The 21800-nt window shown below is 44.5% G+C and overlaps 1 protein-coding gene across 1 annotated transcript in view; it reads left to right on the forward strand.

The window, feature by feature from the left end:
• Positions 1 to 12190: 12190 nt before the first annotated feature.
• Positions 12191 to 21800, forward strand: part of shank1 (SH3 and multiple ankyrin repeat domains 1) — a 122735-nt gene continuing 113125 nt past the window's right edge. Inside the window, exon 1 of the mRNA XM_066641938.1 lies at positions 12191 to 12304. The gene's annotated coding sequence lies outside the window, so the exon portion shown is untranslated. The remainder of the gene's footprint in view (positions 12305 to 21800) is intronic.

Genomic DNA, 21800 nt, shown 5'->3' on the forward strand with positions numbered 1-21800 from the left:
ATAGAGTCTGGTTGGAAATGAACTGAACAGAAAAGTGCTGAGGGGCTTAAGATATCTGGTTAAATGAGAAATCCTGCAAAACTAATTTGGAAATAATTTCCAGAACCAGACGTTTGTTTGAATCTGGAACCAAAGAAGAGTAGGTCCTTCAGTGTGAACTGTGACAGCATCAGTGGGCATGACGAAGCTCCAGAAAAAGCCCAGAGTCTCAAATAAACTGTTATTGTGCCATGTCATTCACAGTATGTTATGGTCAGAGGCGATTGCTGTAAGACTGCAAGGGAAGCTCAGCTTCCTCTAAAATGTCAAAAAATAAGTGATCAAATATATACTGTTGTGTGTACATGTCATTGAATAAATATGCACTACAACGTGCTCAACTTTTGTTCAGGATCAGCTTCTTATCACTGGTAAAGACACAGCTTTCCTCTCAATCATTCCTTTCACAGTGCTTTAAACAGTGTGGACGCCTACAGAGTTCAATAGTGAAGCAGCGAAGTGCAGCGAAACGAGACGAGTCATTGGATAAATGCTGGGCTTTGTCCCGCCCATCGGACGATCAGCGTCTCTGGGGAGCTATGGGGCAGTGGGCTGGCCTCGGCTGGCCCGGACGCTCAGCTTCTGCATGATGATTGGATGATCTGTCTGAGGCTGAATCCCTTTTTGATTGACAGCGAAATGAGCGAATCAGCGATCCTTTGGTTTAAAGATCCGTGGGAGCACAGGCGGACACACTTTACATGAGCCAAGGCCGTTTGAGCAGCCTAGCTCTGCTGGCCATTGAGAGGACACTAGTCAAGTCCCTGGAAAAGACGCGTTGTTGGTACGACAGGGTCACAGATCATTTTCTTTAAAAGGAACCGAGGGTAGAATTTACGTATAAATAAACCGACACATTTTATGATGTAGGCCGAAATTAAGCTTCCCCTTCTTGAAAGACCAGCATCCACCACTGGTTATGGTATATAAATAAATGAAATAAAACAGGAAGATTTGTGTATTTTCTGGTGCTCTGTTTAGCACAAGGTGCGCTGGGTACATTTCTTCGATGTTCTCGCTATTCTCAAGCTTAGCAACGACTTGGAACTCGACAACACGTTTACACACACTCGTATCTGTTCTGACTCCACTATGACTCTGTCCTGACTCTAACTGATTATCTCTGGCACTGGAGCTGAATTCAGCCACAGCGACACTGGAAGCAAGGACCCCACAGCGCCCCCTGCTGATGACGTGTCCTTTGTTCCCATCAAAACTGGTAGAAACGCTGGAAGCTGCTTTGTGAAGAACACAGATGTTTGAAGAATCCTGATTAGAACCTGATTGCTTCTGTAACAGGTAGCGCTTTTACACCAGAAGTGTCAGTGAGGTAAGGTTCAGATGTTTCATGCTTAGTTATTGATCATTAACACTAAATATAAAGGAAGTCTACAAGCATTTGGACACACTTTGTAAGCTGACCAATATCCTATTTGCAGCATTCAGTTTCCCAGCACTGTGGCGCTATCCTCTCTCTGTCTTTTAACATTTTCATTCCCTCGTTCAGCTGTGGCCCTTTTCTACATCTCAATTACTCTTCCTGCTGCCGTCTTTGTCTGCTCGCTTCGAGCTCATGACCCACTTTCCTGTTTCCGCAGCAGAGAGTAATGGGTTAACTCCGGAGCCAAGTGGGGCAGCTTTTTTCATAACGAGGACACGGCAGAGAGGCGGCAGAAAAGGCCGGACCCTCAAGGTACTGCAGAAAGCATTGGTCCCACATAGAGGCTGGACACAGCCACACACACACACACACACACAATCTTATATCTGTGAATTGTGGGGCCATTACATAAATATTCCTTAATTTTGTGGAGACTTAGCATTAACTTTTCCATAAATACTGCTAGATAAACAGTAAACCAAACTCTAAAACACATCTTCACCTTAAAATGTAATGATTTACCACCGGCTGGTCCCCACAGGGAAGACAAGACCTCGCAATATGAGTGTGTCAACAGGGTTTAGTCCCCACAATGTATCATTTTTCTGGTATACACACACACTTCAACACACTCACAACATACAATTGATTCTATTGCTGACTAGTAATGACGTGCAAACAAAGCAAATATATAAAGCACTGCACTGACACACATTATCTCAGAACTGCGTTATCGACTCTAGAGCAGGGTCGCTATCAGAGCTGCTGTTAGCAGCCACAAGATTAAAACCACAGACTGGTGGCGTGGGTAACTGACGATCTGGTTGCAGTACATGGGGATATTTCCGGCAGTGAGTGAACCATCAGTTCTTTAGGTTGATGCTGGAAGTACGAGAAATGAGTGAATGGCTCACTGACAGGGGCCACATTGCGATGGTCATAATATTTTGGTCTGAGGCAGGTGTTGTGGGCTTTTCCCAGTGTGCAGTGGTCAGTACTTGCCCAAACAGGTTCAAGGAGGATGACCAGCGACTGGGCCACGTGTGCCCAAGGCTCTGATACGGAAGATATTTGTGTGTTGTTGAACCTGGACCTGCCCGTTTCCTGCTCTCCGTCATGCTGATTTTCATTTTGCAGCGTGGGAAGGGGTCTCAAGCCCCTCAAACAGTTCTCACTTCTCTCTTTCAATTATTCAATAATCCTCCCTCCATCCAACGCCTTCTTCCTCCCACTGTTCTCTCCACACCATCACTACACCATTCAGCACTTACACTCACCAACAACCCCTCCCCCTAAATACACACACACACACTTGCTCTCTCCTCTATTTTCCTGTACGGTTCTATACGGTTTTCTCTGACACACCTATAATGTCTTTTTCTCTCTCTCCTGTAGAAACCTTCTCAGCACTCTCTACCACTCTCATTCTTTCTTTCCCTCCCCCTTATTTTTTCTCTTCCTCTTTTTCCTATACAGCCTTTCCCTTTCCCCCTCTCTGTGACCATCTGCATTCCTTTATTTCTCTCTCTCTCTCTCTCTCATTAATTCTCTCCCCTTTCTCCCCCTCTCATGGACCCTCTGCATCTCTCTCTCTCTCTCTCTCTCTCTCTCTCTCTGGCAGGGTGGCTTTGATCAAAGGACGTAGAAGCTGTGCCAGGGATTCTGGATGATCTTCTGTACCGCGGCGTATACAGTCAGAATCGTATTTCTGAGGCACGCCACTGGATTATTCATATACATGACGTGATGCGGTATTCTCAGCTGCTGTACTCCATTTTAAAAGAGTTTCTGTTCTTGGCTTTGTACAGAACCTTTACATTACGTGAGTCATCTTTAACAGAGCAGCGAGACACTTCTACACATTATGAAACAGTCATAATACTGGCACCCAGTGGCCTGGGGGATAAACAGATTCATTCGGGGGTTCGGCCCAGACGGGGTAGCCTTTGCTCCGAGTGGAGGACCATGACCGTGTCATTGGTTCTCTCCCTCGTCTCTTAATCAATTCCTGATGACACTAGAGTGTACAACATTGACACTAAATGGTTTCTTTAGTGACATCACTCCATAGAAGCTCAGACCTGGGTTTACTGGGCTCTAATCGGAGTGTTTATAGGGCGAGGTGTTTTACAAGAAGGAGTGCACAGGCTGAATAAGGGAAGCATATTTACCTCCTCATGGAGGATTTCTCCAGCAGTGCCCTGTGACCTCACTGTTGTTTACCTGATGATGGAGGTATAATTGACTTCAAGCAGAAGGTTGGTATTCCTCAGTTACACAGTGAGTCTCACTGGACAGGTGATGTGTAGCCTCTCCTCTCGCCTTCTCGACTCGACGTGAAAAACAGTAGTCAATGTCTGATGCTATATTGAGGTTAACAAAAGAACCCATCGAGGCTCATGATGAAAATGCCCTGACAAGTGGGGCCAAATTACACTGATGTGCCATCATACACTGATCTGAAAAAAGTAGATTCAGTTATAGTTGTCATTAGAAGATATGTGGAATTATGTCAGGGGCCAGCCATTAAACATTAAATAAATCCTCATCCTTCTCTGGCGGGCTGCTGGGCGTACTCTCCGTGATTAGGTGAAGAGCTCAGTGTTAGGAAGGAGCTTACTCCTTTGTGTTGAGGAGTTCATTTGGTTCGGCCAAATGTAGGGAGGCCTCGGTAGACCAAGGACACGCTGGAGGGATTATATCTCCCGGCTGGCCTCAGAACGCCTGGGGATGCCCCAGGAGGAGCTGGTGGTAGTCGCGAGGCACAAAGACTGTTGCCACCATGACCCTGATATGGATCAAGTGAAAAGATGAAGATGAAATAATAAAAATAATAAATAACTATAGTGATCAAAGTGAGTAGGGGTGGGCGATATATCGCTAAAATAATATAACAATATTTCAGTTTGTCGATAACGATATTCTTGGTGATATACTATACACTCGGTGGGTTCGAGTTCCGCTCCGGGTGACTGTCTGTGAGGAGTTTGGTGTGTTCTCCCATTGTCTGTGTGGGTTTCCTCACAGGTTTTCCAAACACACGTTGGTAGGTGGATTGGCGACTCAGAAGTGTCCGTATGTGTGAGCGTATGTTGCCCTGTGAAGGACTAGTGCCCCCTCCAGGGTTTGTTCTGGGTAGGCTCTGGACCCACTACCACCCTGAACTGGATAAGGGCTACAAACAGTGAATAAATGAATATGTTTTTCGTACATATTTATTGTACAGCTGATATCTACAAGTGAAGTACTAACGACATGGCACCCAGCCCTGAAAAGTTCAGTCGAATGGCAGCAGTCTTTCTTCAACTGTTCTTCCCTGGAGTTAATATTGGACACAACTTACTCTCTGTAAAGTTCACACACTTTTCGTTTCATGAACTGGATCTGTTTTCACCCTAAGGTCGCATGCTGTTATTGCTAGGCTTTGTGACTTTATTTTAGTGACACACAATTCTGGCTCTTCAGGAGTTGAGTCTCGGTCAGTAGCCGGACGGACATTGTTTATATTGAACCGAAGAAGTACAGGAGCATGAACTCCACTCCTCCACACACAGACGTAGACAGCAGCAAATTCATAGCCAGAGATTTCCTCAGATAAGGTGTGGATGTCAAGGACGAATAAAAATGTTGAACAGAGGAAATATAAGGATATCACAGAAAGAAAAAAACTTTGCTTTGTATTTGTTACTTTCCTGGAACCTTATGTAAACCCTGCTCTGTCACAAACAACACCCTACGCCCTAAATAGTGCACTTTAAAGATTTATAAAAGTAATTCCACTACAGCACTACATTGTGTACTACAACGTGTAGAGGAATATGTTTGAGATTCAGCCCCTAGTGGTGTGGCGGGGTAATTGCGGAGAGATGCAGACACCAACGCAGAAGAATAAGCGTTCACAACGGCGTAGCATCGAGTCAACGCTGAAGTTTAAATCGGCCTTAAGTGCAGATCTGATGCGAGAATGGAGCTCGTTGAATCAGATGTGGACTGTTTTGGTGCAACTCCAGGTCTTGCGCAGTTGTTAAGGCTCCTGCTAGCTCTTCATCTTTTAGTCTTTTGTCAAACAATTGTGTTTTACTCGGCTCTTCCTTGGTTAAGGATGTGAATAATCTGTGTCCACAGATAAAGCTCCTGAAAATGGAAAGTAAAAGCTCAGAGGCTATTTTAGCTCAGCAGTTGGTTACCAGCTTTAGGAGGTTTATTAGAGCTTTTATGCTGGCAAATGGCACACATACATTTCTAAGCTTAATTATACACGTGGGTTCCTTCATTATTCAGTGCTAATTCAGCATGAAATTGTATATTGCTGTATATTTCCACAGTGGCAAGCTCAGGGTTCTGAGGTGGAGGGAGAAGGCTGAGGGATTTAAAACCCTGTCTGCTGTAAAGATGGAATCTGACACTTTTGAGATGGTTGGACTGTTTGGTGGGAGTACACTCACAGTTAGAAATATGTGAACCGAAAGCGATCTGTAAAAGAACACCATGTAGCTACAACCTTTGCCTTTCTTATGTAGCTTCTGAACAGTGAGAACAGTAGCTATGTTAAGAGAATACCCCAGTGTTTTCAGCCTGATCTCTGTCTGCTGCTTCAGGAGGTGGTTGTTGATTTTTATGTGTGAGAATATCAGTGTTTTTTCTGCTATTTAGAGAAGAGTATAGGAATGTTCTTGACCCTACAAACACTTTAAATATTAGCCAATAAGAAGCTAGCTGAGATGGCAGTATCTTTACTTCATTCATTGTCTGTACCAGTTCACGGGGGCGGTGGGTCTGGGGTCTACCCGGAATCGCTGAGCGCAAAGCGGGAACACACCCTGGAGGGGGTGCTAGTCCTTCACAGGGTGACACACACACATACACTCACACTAACGGACACTTTTGAGTCTCCAATCCACCTACCAACGTGTGTTTTTGGAGCGTGGGAGGAAACGGGACGACCCGGAGGGAGACGGGGAGAACACCAGCACACTCCTCACAGACATTCACCCTGAGCGGGACTTGAACCCACAACCTGTGACAGAGACACTACCTGCTGTGCCACCGTGCCGCCCCAATAGAAAATATATATAGCTTAAATAACTTGAATTGAAAGTGAATGGATCGGCCTATTTATCCGATACACAATCCTGCTAAATTAGTTGATATCGGGACCTATATCCGATCCTAATATGGGATCGGTGCATCCCTAGTGTGAACAGGACCATTTCCACCAGGGGGCAGCATGAACAGTCAGTCTCTGAGACTCTGGACCACGGATGGCTGATGCATCACTATTGAGCCAAGCTGCTCCCCTAGGGAGATTATATTAAAGTCTGTATCTTGACTACGGGCATGACACAATCAGTTACCGTGCTAGACACTGACAATCTAATTGGTCACTGCTCAGCTCATTTGCATAAAGCTCATCCAGAAGCAGCTGAATCCATGAAATGAAGTGGAAAAGATGATGAGGATTGTCCAGAACGAGGGAGGACGTGTGTGTATATGTGTGTGTGTGTGTGTTATTATTCTGTTAGAGAATGTTGTGAATTGTTTTGTGTATTTCGTGTTTTTCAGGAAATTCAAAAAGCAGCATTGGCCCAAGACCTGAACAGCTGCTCCAGTTCAACAGACAGGAGAATTGGAGAGATGCTGGAGTCAGAGCAGAGAGCAGCTGTATTTCCTTCCTCAAAACCACTGGAGCAGAACGGTGTGTCTCCTTACACCTTACAAACTCACAGAGAGGGGGAGAGGGAGTTATTTTACCTGACAAATGAGTGGAGAGAGAAACAGAGGGAGCTTGTACATCTGACAAACAAGTGCAGAGAGAGAGAGTTCTTATACCTGACACATGTGAGAGGGAGAGTTCACATACTTGAAAAATTAGTTCTTTCATTCATCCATTTCCATAACCACTTCATCTTGTTCTGGGTCACGCTGGGTCCAGGGCAAACCTGTATTCACTGGGTGCAATGATGGAGAACACACTGAACAGAGCACTGGTCCATCACAGATTCACCCACCCACTCACTCACTCAAACACCTGTAGAGAAGCTCACACTCGCTCAGTCACTCACTCACACACCCCTTTGGAAAAGTTCACACACAAACAGAGCATTTTTCTGTTTTTGTTTTGTTAATTTTTTATTACAACATGCTGCAGACGACCTGTTCCACCCCCATTGTGCCATTACGCTCTCTTATGCCCCTTTCACACATGCGCGGTAATCCAGAAATATTCCGGAGTTTACCCTGGGGAGAGGTGTGTGTGTGTGTGTGTGTGTGTGTGTGTGTGGGAGAGAGAGAGAGAACATGATCACCCGCAACATTCATCCCGGACATTACCCGGACTTTATCCTTATCACGCCCCAGTAAAATCTCATCGCAAGAGTCATCGCATGTGAGAACAGAGAGAGAAATATTCCGGGGATTCTCCTGCATGCACTGAACAGGCTCCACCCCCACGCATAAAACACAAGTGTCATCTCCCTCTGTGAGAGAGCGCCTCATACAGAAAATCTCCTGCTGTGAGCTTTATGTGTGAACGACTGCTCCAGGACACCTCTGGACCAGACACTCCGGAGTTTCTCTACAAATTCTCCAGTTTGTGTGTGAAAGGGGCATTAGTGGCTCTGAGGTCTTTCTTTAGCTTGACGTCCACAGACATGGTCACGGTTCGCACCAAAGAACCTACTATTCTTTGGCTCCAACTGGGAACAAATTTTCTTTTTCATGTTCTTGTTCAGGACGGCACGGTGGCGCAGCAGGTAGATGTCTCTGTCACAGCTCCAGGGACCTGGAGGTTGTGGGTTCGATTCCCGCTCCGGGTGACTGTCTGTGAGGAGTTGGTGTGTTATCCCCGTGTCCGTGTGGGTTTCCTCCGGGTGTTCCGGTTTCCTCCCACAGTCCAAAAACACACATTGGTAGGTGGATTGGCGACTCAAAAAATGTCCATAGGTGTGAGTGTGTGAGTGAATGTGTGTCTGTGTTGCCCTGTGAAGGACTGGCGCCCACTCCAGGGTGTGTTCCCATCTTGCGCCCGGTGATTGCAGGTAGGCCCTGGACCCACCGCGACCCTGAACTGGATAAGGGTTACAGATAATGAATGAATGAATGTTCTTGTTCAGGTGGAAACGGACGGTCCCTAATTAGGTTTGCGAATGGGGAATGAAGGGAGTACAGGGTGGGACAAAGCACACCTCCCTGTGGTAGACTTGCACAGACTTGGTGTAGACGACATGTGGTCACTGATTTTCACGTCTGGGGTCTGTACTCCAGTCGCACTGATGAATAGTTATTCCTGCGTCCTGAGCACAATGATGAGCTTGGCTCGAATGATGGTGTTCACACCCTGTTCAGGTGTGTGTGTGTGTGGGGGGGGGGGGGGGCAGTGTGTGGCTTCAGAACAACATCATCCGTAGTTCTGTTCCTGCTGTGTGCAAATGAAAGGTCCGTGGTCCGCTGGGAGCGAGGAACAGATATCGGTTCGGATCAGGGAGAGAGAGGAAGGGTCTTATTGCTGTCAAATGATTTGAAAGAGAGAGAGAGTGTGGTCATCTGACAAACGAGTGGAAAGGAAGACGGGGCTTAAACCCTCTCCCCTACTACTCCTGACACTACTTTTTCTCTCCCTCTCACCATCCTTCTTTCCATCCTCTCCATCCCTCTCTACCACCCTCACTCTTTCCCACCATCCCCTCTCTTTTTCGTCATCCTCTCCGTCCATTCCTTCATCCCTCCCTCTATATCCTAACCCTGTCTCTATCACTCTACTCTACTTTCATCCTTCCCTCTCCCCTCCCTCACCGTTCCCTCTCTCCCTCCATTTATCCTCTCAGACATTTTTCACATATTTCCGTCCTTTTCTGTCTTTTTCTCTCCTTCTCATTCTTTACTTTCTCTCTACCTCTCCTCTTTTTTCTGTTATTCTTTCCCTTTTCATGACTGTTTTCCAACTTTCTCATTTGTTCTCTTTATTCTGCCTCTGTATCTGTCCTTTCCTGTTGTTTTTTCTTTCTTTTACATTTTATTTCTCTCCCTATCTGTCTCACTCTCTCTCTCTCTCTCTCTCTCTCTCTCCCTCGCTCCCTCGCTCCCTCGCCGGTTCATTCTCATTTGCATGTGTTTTAGATTGATCTATGATATATATAAATCTAGATATTCTATATTTATATAAGATTTATCAGAGACATGTATCAATCACATTATGGGGACTTAAATATGTGTACACTCTCCCATGTGGAGGACATGATTAAGAGGACCAGCCCATGTCCAGATGACGTGAATCAGTAGGTTTTGAGGTGAAGAGTGTTTAAGGACGGGGTTTGATTAACTCTAGCAGCAGTTCTGATCGTGATAAGGGTCAGGTTTACAAACAGTTAATGTTAGATTCTGTCTCCACAAAATTAAAAGATGTCCATGTAGTAGACTCAGAAACCTTGGAGACGAAACCTTGGAGAGTATGTGTGTGTGTGTGTGTGTGTGAGATGTGATGACTCTAATTACTGTGTGTTTGTATTTCGTTGTCTTTTTCTATTACATTTGTTCTGCCTTCGCTTTAGTTTGGGCGTGGAGTGCTCTCTGTCTGTCTTTGTCTCTCTCTCTCTCTCTCTCTCTCTCTCTCCTCAACAGCTTCCCTTCACAGCCTCAAGTCTAAACTCCATACAACATCAAAGAGTAAAGCGAGAGGAGGGGGGAAAGCAAGGCAGGGAGAGCAGAGATAGAGATGCAAGAGAAAGAAGAGAAAAAAGTGAGAATGAGAGAGAGAGGGGTAGATGGAGAATGAGAGGGAGAAACAGATAGATGGAAAGAGAGAGACTGAGGTAGATGGAAAGAGAGAGAGAGAATAAGAGAGACTGTGGTAGATGGGAAGAGAGACTGAGGTAGATGTAGAAAGAGAGAGGGAGACTGAGATAGATGTAGAAAGAGAGAGGGAGACTGAGGTAGATGTAGAAAGAGAGAGGGAGACTGAGGTAGATGGAGAGAGAGAGGGAGACTGAGGTAGATGGAAAGAGAGAGAGAGACTGAGGTAGATGGAGAGAGAGGGAGACTGAGGTAGATGGGAAGAGAGAGAGAGAGAGACTGAGATAGATGGGAAGAGACTGAGGTAGATGGAAAGAGAGAGAGAGGGAGACTGAGATAGATGGAGAAAGAGAGGGAGACTGAGGTAGATGGAAAGAGAGAGAGAGACTGAGGTAGATGGGAAGAGACTGAGGTAGATGGAAAGAGAGAGAGAGGGAGACTGAGATAGATGGGAAGAGACTGAGGTAGATGGAAAGAGAGAGACTGAGATAGATGGGAAGAGACTGAGGTAGATGGAAAGAGAGAGAGAGGGAGACTGAGATAGATGGAGAAAAAGAGGGAGACTGAGGTAGATGGAAAGAGAGAGAGAGACTGAGGTAGATGGGAAGAGAGAGAGAGGGAGACTGAGATAGATAGAGAAAGAGAGGGAGACTGAGGTAGATGGAAAGAGAGAGAGAGGGAGACAGATAGATGGAGAAAGAGAGCGAGAGGAAGACTGAGGTAGATGGAAAGAGAGAGAGGGAGACTGAGGTAGATGGAAAGAGAGAGAGAGAGAGACTGAGATAGATGGGAAGAGACTGAGGTAGATGGAAAGAGAGAGAGAGAGACTGAGGTAGATGGAAAGAGAGAGACTGAGATAGATGGGAAGAGACTGAGGTAGATGGAAAGAGAGAGAGAGGGAGACTGAGATAGATGGGAAGAGACTGAGGTAGATGGAAAGAGAGAGAGAGAGACTGAGGTAGATGGAAAGAGAGAGACTGAGATAGATGGGAAGAGACTGAGGTAGATGGAAAGAGAGAGAGAGGGAGACTGAGATAGATGGAGAAAGAGAGGGAGACTGAGGTAGATGGAAAGAGAGAGAGAGACTGAGGTAGATGGGAAGAGACTGAGGTAGATGGAAAGAGAGAGAGAGGGAGACTGAGATAGATGGAGAAAGAGAGGGAGACTGAGGTAGATGGAAAGAGAGAGAGAGGGAGACTGAGATAGATGGAGAAAGAGAGGGAGACTGAGGTAGATGGAAAGAGAGAGAGAGGGAGACTGAGATAGATGGAGAAAGAGAGCGAGAGGGAGACTGAGGTAGATGGAAAGAGAGAGAGGGAGACTGAGGTAGATGGAAAGAGAGAGGGAGACTGAGGTAGATGGAAAGAGAGAGAGAGACTGAGGTAGATGGAAAGAGAGAGAGACTGAGATAGATGGGTAGAGACTGAGGTAGATGGAGAGAGAGAGAGATGGAGGTAGATGGAGACTGAGGTAGATGGAGAGTGAGAAAGAGAGTGGTAGAGGTTCCTAGTAGAGAGGCTAAGGAGAGATAGCGTGAGGAGGGAGGGAGGGAGAATGGGAGGAGGAAAAGGAGGGGTGAGAGCGATAGAGCGAGTGAAAGGATGAGAGGAGAGCTGAGGCAGCCAACCAGCTGAGAGACTGAGAGATCAGAGCTGTTTGAACGGTAGAGAGAGAGAGAGGAAGGGAGGGAGAGAGAGAGAGAGATAGAGAGAGGCTGATTGTCAGAAGGAGGGAAAGAGAAGTGTTACTACAGCCGTGGCTGCTGACTGCCCGGTGGAGGATAATATCCATCCCTCGCTCGCTGGACAGACTCTAAGATGTAATTTCCAGCGGCGCGATTGTTGCAGCAGCGATTTCTTTTTAATCCATTTTTTTTGTCCCCCCCCACCCCCACCTTCTTTTTTCCTTTTTTGTTTTATCTCTCTCTCTCTCTGTCTCCCTCCCTCTCTGGTCTCTTTCTCTACCTCCTTATTTCTTTCTTCTCTTTTATTTGCTGCTGGCTGCTGGATTAAAAAAACCTTTTTTTTTTCCTCTCATTCGCCTCCTGTCATTCTCTCTCAGAGGGATTTGTGAACGAAGACTGACTGCAGGAAAACAGTAAGTAAAGCCTTTCTTTATTGCAAAGAGAGAGAGGGAAAGAGAGATGGGAGGATGCATGCGGAGATGAGAGCGGATGGAAGTGCCTGGAGCTGAACTGGATGGAATCGATGCTGAAATGTGCGCTGGTTTTTGTTCGTTTTTGGAAGCGGATACAAAGGCGGGGGTGGGGGTCTGATTGGTTCTGGAGTTTCCGTGTCTCTGCACAGCAGCAGGTGATCGGACGTGCACATGGGTCACTGTTTCTCACTGTACAGACACTCGTTACATTGGAAATCACTGGGGCATGTGTTAAGCCAAAGGGAATGATGTAAAACCCAAACAGAAGCTCTGTTTTCCGGAACAGGATTGGGGGATTCGAGAGGAAAAGATGGATCTTAGATGCATGTGAAGGAGGAGTATAGAGACAGGATCCTGATATTCAGTCTCTCTTCTCCCATTCCCACCCACAAACCCTGGCATTCATGTAGACTCACTCACCCAGCTACGCCCACTGACTGAACTATTAGCTTGACAGCCCTCACACATGGATCTCACACCAATCTGTCTCTCCCCGCAGCTTTCCTCTGTTCTGTCAGACATACACCAATGAGCCTAGGTTTATACACACATCAACAGTTAATGATTCAGGACATTGGTTGGTAATAAACTTGTAGCACTTTGCAAATGTCTGGGGGAAACCAGTCTAGCAAGAAGTTATTGTTGAGGAGATATTTTAAAGGGGTCATATTATGAAAAAAAAAAAGCTTGTGTGCTGTCAGAATACACGGGATAAAACATGCCATTCTGATTCTGCTCCGCTTCTGACGTCAAGTGCAGAGACTTTACAATGGCCCCGCCCCCTTGTCAGAGTCTGTCCAATCACAGTGCTGGACCCGCGTTTGTGAGAGCGCAGAAAGACGGGGTTTAACGAGTGCGAGAAATAAACACTGAGTAAAAACAGAGAAAATGAGAACGGAGCTCCTCGCTCCTCACTGCTGTGCACTCGGGGTCTGGGTGAACAGCGAGTGGCTCGTTTTTTTTTTTCATTTAAAGGAGCGAGTGCTGAAAGCAGAGGTGTAGTGGTCCCTGATCTCTGGACCGCAGTGTGGACGGCAAAACATGGAAACTGACAGAAATATCAGTAAAGCCACCTCCTTGTATCTACACTCATTGTCCATTCTCAGCTCCACTGGCCACACAATAGCACTTTGTTCTACGGTTACAGTCCAAATAACAGTCCATCTGTTGCTCTGCATACTTTGTTAGCCCCGTTTACACCTCCCTTATTGGTCCATCTTGTAGATGTAAAGGCCGAGACAGTAGCTCATCTGCTGCTGCAAAGATTGTGCGGGTCGTCCTCTAGTCCTTCATCAGTGACGCTTTGAAACCAATTCTCAGTCCAGCAGTGACACTTTAAACAGTAGCACTGAGAATGATCCACCACAAATTATACCTGCTGTTTGGGGGTCCTGACCACTGAAAAACAGGGTGAAAGTGAGCTATCAAAGTATGCAGAACAACAGATGGGCAACAGTCTGTAATTGTAGAATGACAAAGTGCTCCTGTGGTGTCAGTGAAGCTGGTAAACTGCACCGGTGAATGTAAACATACAGATGAGAGTGCTCGTGTATGGAATGAGATCATGTATCTTCAGAGACAGTGTGTGGGTTTGCTCTGTGGTCAGTAGGAGTTTTGTAATGGACTGAGAGTGAGGCACAATATGATTTAACACCTGCACATACGCTACATATACGAGGCTTTGTATATGCCCCTTGTAGTTAGTGAATTCTACTGAGTAGCTGCAGATCTCCATACTCAATGCCCAGAGTTGGCTAGAGGAGTGTAAAGCCGTCGAGCATGACACTACGGAGCAGTGGAACTGTTCTCTGAAGTGACGGACCTCCATAAAAGCCTCTGGGATTGGTTGAAGGGGATTCACAATGTATGGTTCACCATCAGTACCTGACCTCACTTATGTTCTCATGGCTGAATTCCATCAGGTTCTCACAGAAAGGTTTGAAGATCAAGTCTAAAGCCGTCTCAGAAGAGCAGAGGCAGTTACCTACAAAGTAGGACAAGCTACCTATTAATAGCCCTTCACTTCCAGGTGTTCCCAAACTTTTGGCCATATGCTGTGCACTACTATGTCACACACGCATTTCTTTTCTCACACTTCTCACACTCAACTTTAAGGGTGTGTTCGCAGCCCCCACAGGGATCGATCACATTATTCTTCCTCATTATCTCTCCAAATTTAGCAGGATCTATTTAGCACCACATTAATCTCACGAGCCAGACGTTTTCCTGTCGTCAGAGAGTGGGCCTCATTGATCCGCGAGACTGAGAACCGTCCACCTACTCACTAACTCATGAGAGATGTTAGGGCAGGTGAATTTTAAAAGGCGCTACAACAAAAGCACACCCCCAAGAAAGAAATCATTAACAGATTGCTGTTACTCGATTCATGAATGACCGTAACGTGACTTTAAGCCCTATTCGGACAGGATACGTTTTCTGTGAGGAGCTGGGGTTACATAATTTTTCCACAAGACAGTAATGTTTATGGAGGATTCACACTGGATTAGAAAATAGCAGAGATGGCAGCGGCTCGATACACGCACTGCCGTCATACAGCATGGATCAGACACTGCAGAGCTACTGGAGTTTTTATACTGTCACAAACCTCTAGCCCTCGACAACTTTATCTTCTAGTATTTCATAACAGATAATGGGCAAAGACGGCCCAAACCTTTACTAATCCTTATTACTAATCAGTTATTAGACCTGAGATTAGAACAGTTTAATGGTGACTTAGCGTAAGGAACATGTTCATAATAATACTTACGGAGAATACTATTGTGCCAGAAACCTACTTACAGCCGCCAGATATGTCTCTTCACTGAGTGATTTTGTGGATTTGAGTGTGGCGCTTTGTTTTTACTTAAACCACATATTTAATCACTAGACATCTCCTTCTCCCGGGAATATGACGAAGTATTCCCCACAGGTCAGATGGGATTAATAACATGGGGTTATTTTTACTGCTTGTTTTACAGTAGGTAAAACTAATCCCGTCCGAACAGGGCTTTAGTGAGGTCAGCTACTGATGCTTTGTGATTAGTTCTAGATCCACTCCAACTCATCCCAGAGGTATTGAATGGAGCGCCATTACTTCAGAGAGCATTGCAGGCCAAAGCTGGGTACTTTTATACCCTTTTTTGGGTCATGTTTGGCAGGGGGCAGGGTGTGTGTCTGTGTCCACAATGGGTGCACCCTAAAGTAGCGGAGTTAGTAATTAAATGGGGGATCCACAACTGGATTTGGATGTTGAGTGTAGCTTTGAAGTAGCCTTTAGTACTTTGCAGGACATACATTCCTCCATATCACTTGTAGTGGCTTAGTGCCTCTCATGGCCAGGTCTTTGTTGTTGTTCCTCAAATTGTTTGGACGGGGATGGGATGTGACAAATAACTAATGACTAACACCTGACCACGGGAGTCTTTGACCTTCCCTGACAGTGCAGATACCAGCAACTCAAACCGAGTTCTTGTCCAAAGAGTTTGAGCGGTTTGGAAAAGGTGGACGTGTGCAGAGCTTTATGATCCATGTTAGAACAGTTCCCACCTGCAGTCTCCATTACTAGAAATTATACGACTCCACAGGCAGGAGGATCGTGTGTGAGGCTGCATATTGTGAGTGTAATCTTGAAAGTGTACAATCTTATCAGGGTTTTAGAATGAGATTCTGTTTTCCTTGCACTAATCACCAGGAAACCTTAAACTGAGGCTTGTAGCTTTTTTTTTTCTTCCCCTCATGCTGGTTTACCATTCCAATACTAAACCTGGGCTGGAGGATATACATACCTATACATAGCATTGGGTTGTAGAGTTCTCTGCAGTGATGTAGCTCCATTCTACACCTTTATGATCAGTTAGAGGCTCTGTGGTCCAGAACTAGTCATCTAACATTAGTAACTGACCTCACAAACTGACCTCACAAGTCCCAATGTCTAGTGTACAGCTTTCCAAGAAGGATCGATATGCCATTCCACCCAGAAGGGTAGTAATGTTTGCATATACAATTTTTGGCATTCCACAGAATGATTTTGCACCTCATTTGGAATTGTTCAGTCTGTTTCCACCAACATAAATTAGTTTGTGAACCAAAAAGTTGAAACCAAAGCAGCTGGAAACAAAGATGAGTAGGTTCTTCTGCACAAACTGCAACGGCGTCCCTAAGAGTGTCGAGATAGAAAGAGCTCAGAGCCTCAGTCATTTGCAGCATGTTATATAAATAATTAAAAGTCAATAACAACAGGAAATGCTCCATCTGTGTGTTTTCTGTGGCTGTGTTCAGCGTAACATCAGGAAAAGTTGGTTACCTTTCGCTATTCACAAGCTCAGAAGGACAGCTCAAAGCTCGGCCACATTTACACGTCTTTCATATATCAATCTTATTTAAACCCGCTGTAAACAGTGGATTAGCCATGTTAGTGGCACAGACTTAGCAAACACAGAGAAGAACACCCTTAAATACCATTGGTTCCTGCTGGTATCAGTTTTATGCCAGCCCCAGAAAACCATAAACCTGGTTCAGTATTGGATCAGCGTCCAATGGAATAAGCACAGCTGAACTTTGTGGTTGTGATTCTTTGTGCTACAGTGATAGTATTACAGTATTGACTTTGCACCTCAGAAGCCTGTTTGTGTTAGTGTGACCCGACAGAAGCAGCTGGACCTTAGCCACAGTGTCACTGTAACTTTATGGTCACACTAAGTACATAATGTCAGCCATAATACCTGACGTCTAAAAATGGAAGCTGGTGGGGCTTGAACTGGCATTTCTTTTACCATTTTAACCACATTTATAACATTAATAATTTTGTGTCCCACTGCAGCTGTTACCATTTTTTAACAAACTTCTCCTTTAACGATCACATTTTCCACATATTTCCTGTACACACTATACATGCAAATGATTGAGATGTTTACAGTTGTATTTACAGCATGGCCCTTACTCTTGAAGAACTAATTTTAATGGTGTTTAGTTTTTGTATTGGTATTTGGTATTTAACGTTTTTGCGGCAGGTAGTATGTCGCCCTGCAAAGGACTGGCATCCCCTCCAGGGTGTGTTCCCGCCTTGCGCCCAATGATTCTGGGAAGGCTCTGGACCCACCGCGACCCTGAACTGGATAAGATTTACAGACAATGAATGAAGAACCTGCTGGAGCAGTACTCTGAGAACTGGGCCCTGGCAGTCAACCTGAAATAGACCAAAACCATCCTTTTCCAAAAGAGACCCAGATCTCAGGGACGCTCCCCCTCCAGTAGAGAGTATAACTATTTAGGGCTATAGATCAGCTCAACAGGAAGCTTCAGTCCAGTGGTCAATGAAGAAAGTTCTATATTTCATTTGTGTAGCTTACGTACCATTATCCTTAAAGATGAATATATTTAAATGATCTCTGTTCTGATTGGCTGACTTTTCAGAGGAAAGAAAATGAAAACGGTCTTGAGTTTTAGTGGAGATCTCAGTAAAGTGGGCTCAGATTTCCCAGATAAACTAAACACTACCCTCTCCTTTATCTACTTTATCTATATCTCACGTCTGCTTTTTGTCTCATAGTTTTTCTCCTAAGGAATTTTAAGAGAATCCCCATTATGTCTCATGAGTCATTACTGAGCAACCTATGAGCACTAAAATGTTAGAGCCAAAAATTTTTTTTTAAATCTCAGATCTACATGTGAACTGAATGCTGCATTTTGAGACTTAATGAGTAATGACTTGCACTGAACTCTTATTTTAAAAAGCAAGGGTAATGTGTTTTTCCGTGCCATGGGGCCTTTGGCACAAACATGTTAATGCCACATTCTCAGTAGTGACACACAGCTGTGTTCACACAAATGAAAGGGAACACTTTCCTGGGTGCTGGGTGTGGGTGGAGGACACAGGTAGATGAGTGTTCGGCTGGATGTGTATGAGTCTGTCAGTGTGTGTTGATTCAGGGTGGGAGTGTTCCCTGCCATTACCTTCTCTGAGTCTTTTCACGGGAATCTTTTGTCTCCTGTGAGCTGCTCCATAATATATCCTCACTCAGTGTGAGGTGTCAAGAGAGAAAGCTGCTGGTCAGTGCATCGGCCGGCCGTAATTATACACTAACCCTCATGAAAGAGGAGGAGGGGAGCTAATAAATCTGAGGAAAAAACACAAATGAATAACACCATCATGGAAAAAAAAACATAACTGTATACACGTGGCCCATGTCGATGTGGATCCTTTGTAGATTCCTTCTGTTTATGGTATGGTATGGGTGCTAAGGTGTCAAAGGTGATTGCTATTAGAGTTGCTATGCTGGTTTCTATAGTATTTCAAAGCCTTTCTAAGGCACCCCAGGAGGTTTCTAAGAATCTGCTAAGTGTGAGAGATGATGTTGCTAAGGTGTTTCTATGGTGGATGCAATGGTAGTTGTTTGCTAAAATACTACTTACAGCATTTAATTTGATCGATATGTTCCATGTGATTACTATGGTATTACAGTTAGTAGCTAAGGTGTTCCAGGTGATTGCTATGGTATTACAGCTAGTAGCTAAGGTGTTCCAGGTGATTGCTATGCTATTACATGCTGTTGAAAATGATTGCTAAAATATTGAATGTAGTTGATATGGTGTTTCAGGTGATTGCTATAATACTAAATGTTGTTGCTAAGGTGTTCCAGGTGAGTGCTCTGATACTGCATGTTGTTGCTAAGGTGTTGAGAATTATTGTTATAGTATTATGTGCTGTTGCTAAGGAGTCCCAGGTGATTGCTATGATATTACAGGTAGTTGCCAAGGCGTTCCATGTGACTGCTATGGTATTACAGAAAGTCGCTAAGGTGTTTCAGGTTATTGCTATGGAAGTACATGTTATTGCTAAGGTGTTCGAGGTGATTGCTATAATACAACATTTTGTTGCTAAGGTCTTCCAGGTGGCTGCTATGGTATTACAGACAGTTACTACGGTGCTCAAGATGATTGATGTAGTATGACATGTAGTTGCTAAGGTGTTAAAGGTGATTGACTGCAGGTTGCTAAGTGGTTGCTATGGTATTTTCTGTTGGCATGTGGTTGTTGTTGGTATTGTATCACTGTGACAGCAGAGGGGTACACAAACTTTGGATCCCCATGCATTCCTATGACAAACAACTCAGTGAACCATTGTTTGCTACAGGGAAACCACATGGCCAATCAGACGCAGAATCAGAGTGAACCATCTGGAGTTGGATTGTTGTGGATCTCAACAATGAGAATGTACAGCTCAAGCAATCAGCACTTTTCAGGTTGTTGCTAGGATGTTGCTATGGTAAACATGGTGTGTGCTAAGGCTTTGATTGGTGATTGAGAATCTGTGGTATCCCAAGTGGTTGCTAAGGAAGTTAATATGGTTGCTAGTGTGTTGCTAGGTATCCATTAAAATGTCTTATGACTGGGGCACAGAAATGAAATAATCTACTTCCATAGATGCATACAAGATCTGATGTTTTAGCTGATTTTATCCTCCTTGTTCTCCTCTCTCTGCCTTATTTCTCAGTTGTGTAAAAGCTGACACAAGAACACAGACTGTGTAACACACACATGCACACACACTCACTATAAACTGCAGCGCTGCAGGCACAACAGAGTTGTCAAAACACTTAAAGTCCATTGAAAACACTGATCTCCTCCAGAAAATTGCACACACACACACACACACACACAAGCGTGCACACACACTCTCAAGTTTAGTGCGAATATTAGCTGTTCGGGGATCTGGGAGAGGATGACAGAGTGGATAATCAGACAGCAGCACAAAGGGAGCGCTAAAATTAGACACATCCAGCAACCGACAATGGAAATAAAAACCTCGGCAGTGGCACTCATCTCAACACTACGATGGCCTCCTGCCATTTCCTTGTATTTCTCTTTCTAACACACAAACACACAGCCGATTCCCTTAAATGTACGACTGCATGAAAGGGCCATTCACAGGTTTAAGTGATTATGGTCCACTCTGTAATTACCAGCACAGATTGTACCGACAAGTAAATAGAAATAATCATTAAACAAACCGCAATGAAAGAATTCCTGGGGGTGGCAATAATTTAGCCACTGCTGAACGTGGGTTAGGGTTTGGGCAGATGACCACCTGAATCCAGCTTCCAATCCTGATACAGAGGGAGACTAATGTAGCGTTTAGAATCTTACCCAAGGACTTTTAAGCTGTGCTTACATTATATGGCAGCGTTCCTTAAATCAGATTTTTAGTCTGTCTACATTGCATGTAAGAGGTGACCAAATCTGATTTGTGTGATCGGATTTGCTTTTGTGGATTGTGCTTGCTCTGGCACCTGAGATGAAGTTAACTACACCCACGCGTCAGAATCATGGCTGCTTAACGTGTCCTGTGTCAGTTTGTGCATTGGTTGTGCACGTCCTCAGAAAATAAATGCCATGCATACACAAGGTGCAGTACACACGTAAAAGGTAGGGGGCAGTGCAGGCAATCAACAACATCACAATCGCGGAAAACGTTTTGAAGAAGGCTGTGTCCGGGACAAATCTACAATTATCCACACCTTTCTCTGGTCTAGACGATTGTTACACGGACAAACAACAAGAATATCTCTTCCCAGAGACTAAGACCTCAGTGATCTCATGCCTGTCTCCTCTTGAGTTTTAGTGGAGATCTCAGTAAAGTCAAAAACTGCTCAGATTTGCCAGATGAACTAAACCTTACTCTCTCTTTTATTTCTTTCTCATGTCTCATATTTCCTTTTTGCCTCATTCATTTCTTCCTAAGGAATTTTAGGAGAATCACCATTACATCTCCTTTTACGTTGTTATAGAGAAATCTATTAACAATGCTATTTTATTCTGAAAAAGTTAAGCTGCCTGTCTGAAGGCCTGATTTACTCCATGCAGATTCACTACAACTACAAGTGATTTAGACATCTTCAGTCATGCTCCACTATTAGGGCAATCAATTTTATGCCCCAGTCCCCACTAGCTGAATTACAAACATTAACATGTTTCATTAGTGTATCCTCTCATCGTCCTCATGCTAATGAATGACTAGGGGATTTTGACCTAGGTACCATCTCATGTGTATATCCCAGTGAAACAGTTTGTTACATCTTTGCATTTCATTATACACATACCTTCCCATATCCTTTTCTTTTCTTATCCAGTCTCAGCGGGTGGTGCTGATTATTGGAGCTGACTATATGTAGTACAGTGCGAGTCAAAGGACACCCATTTATTTCAGAAACGAAAAGGGACAATTACATATCTGTATACCCCAGTGAGTAATGGGTAATCTTTTAGGCTATGTCCGCCATCTTGAAAGACGCCATATTGGATCAAGGGTGAGTTTTTCCAATGGGAAAGTGGTTATGTAGCATATCAAAGAAAACAAGAATTTTTTCAGAAATCGACTGTCGCAGTCAGATTTACAAAATCTCTTGTGATTCAAAAGTTATCATCACAAAAATTCCTA

This window comes from Hoplias malabaricus, chromosome 13, assembly GCF_029633855.1.
Source record: "Hoplias malabaricus isolate fHopMal1 chromosome 13, fHopMal1.hap1, whole genome shotgun sequence".
NCBI classification, from domain to species: domain Eukaryota; kingdom Metazoa; phylum Chordata; class Actinopteri; order Characiformes; family Erythrinidae; genus Hoplias; species Hoplias malabaricus.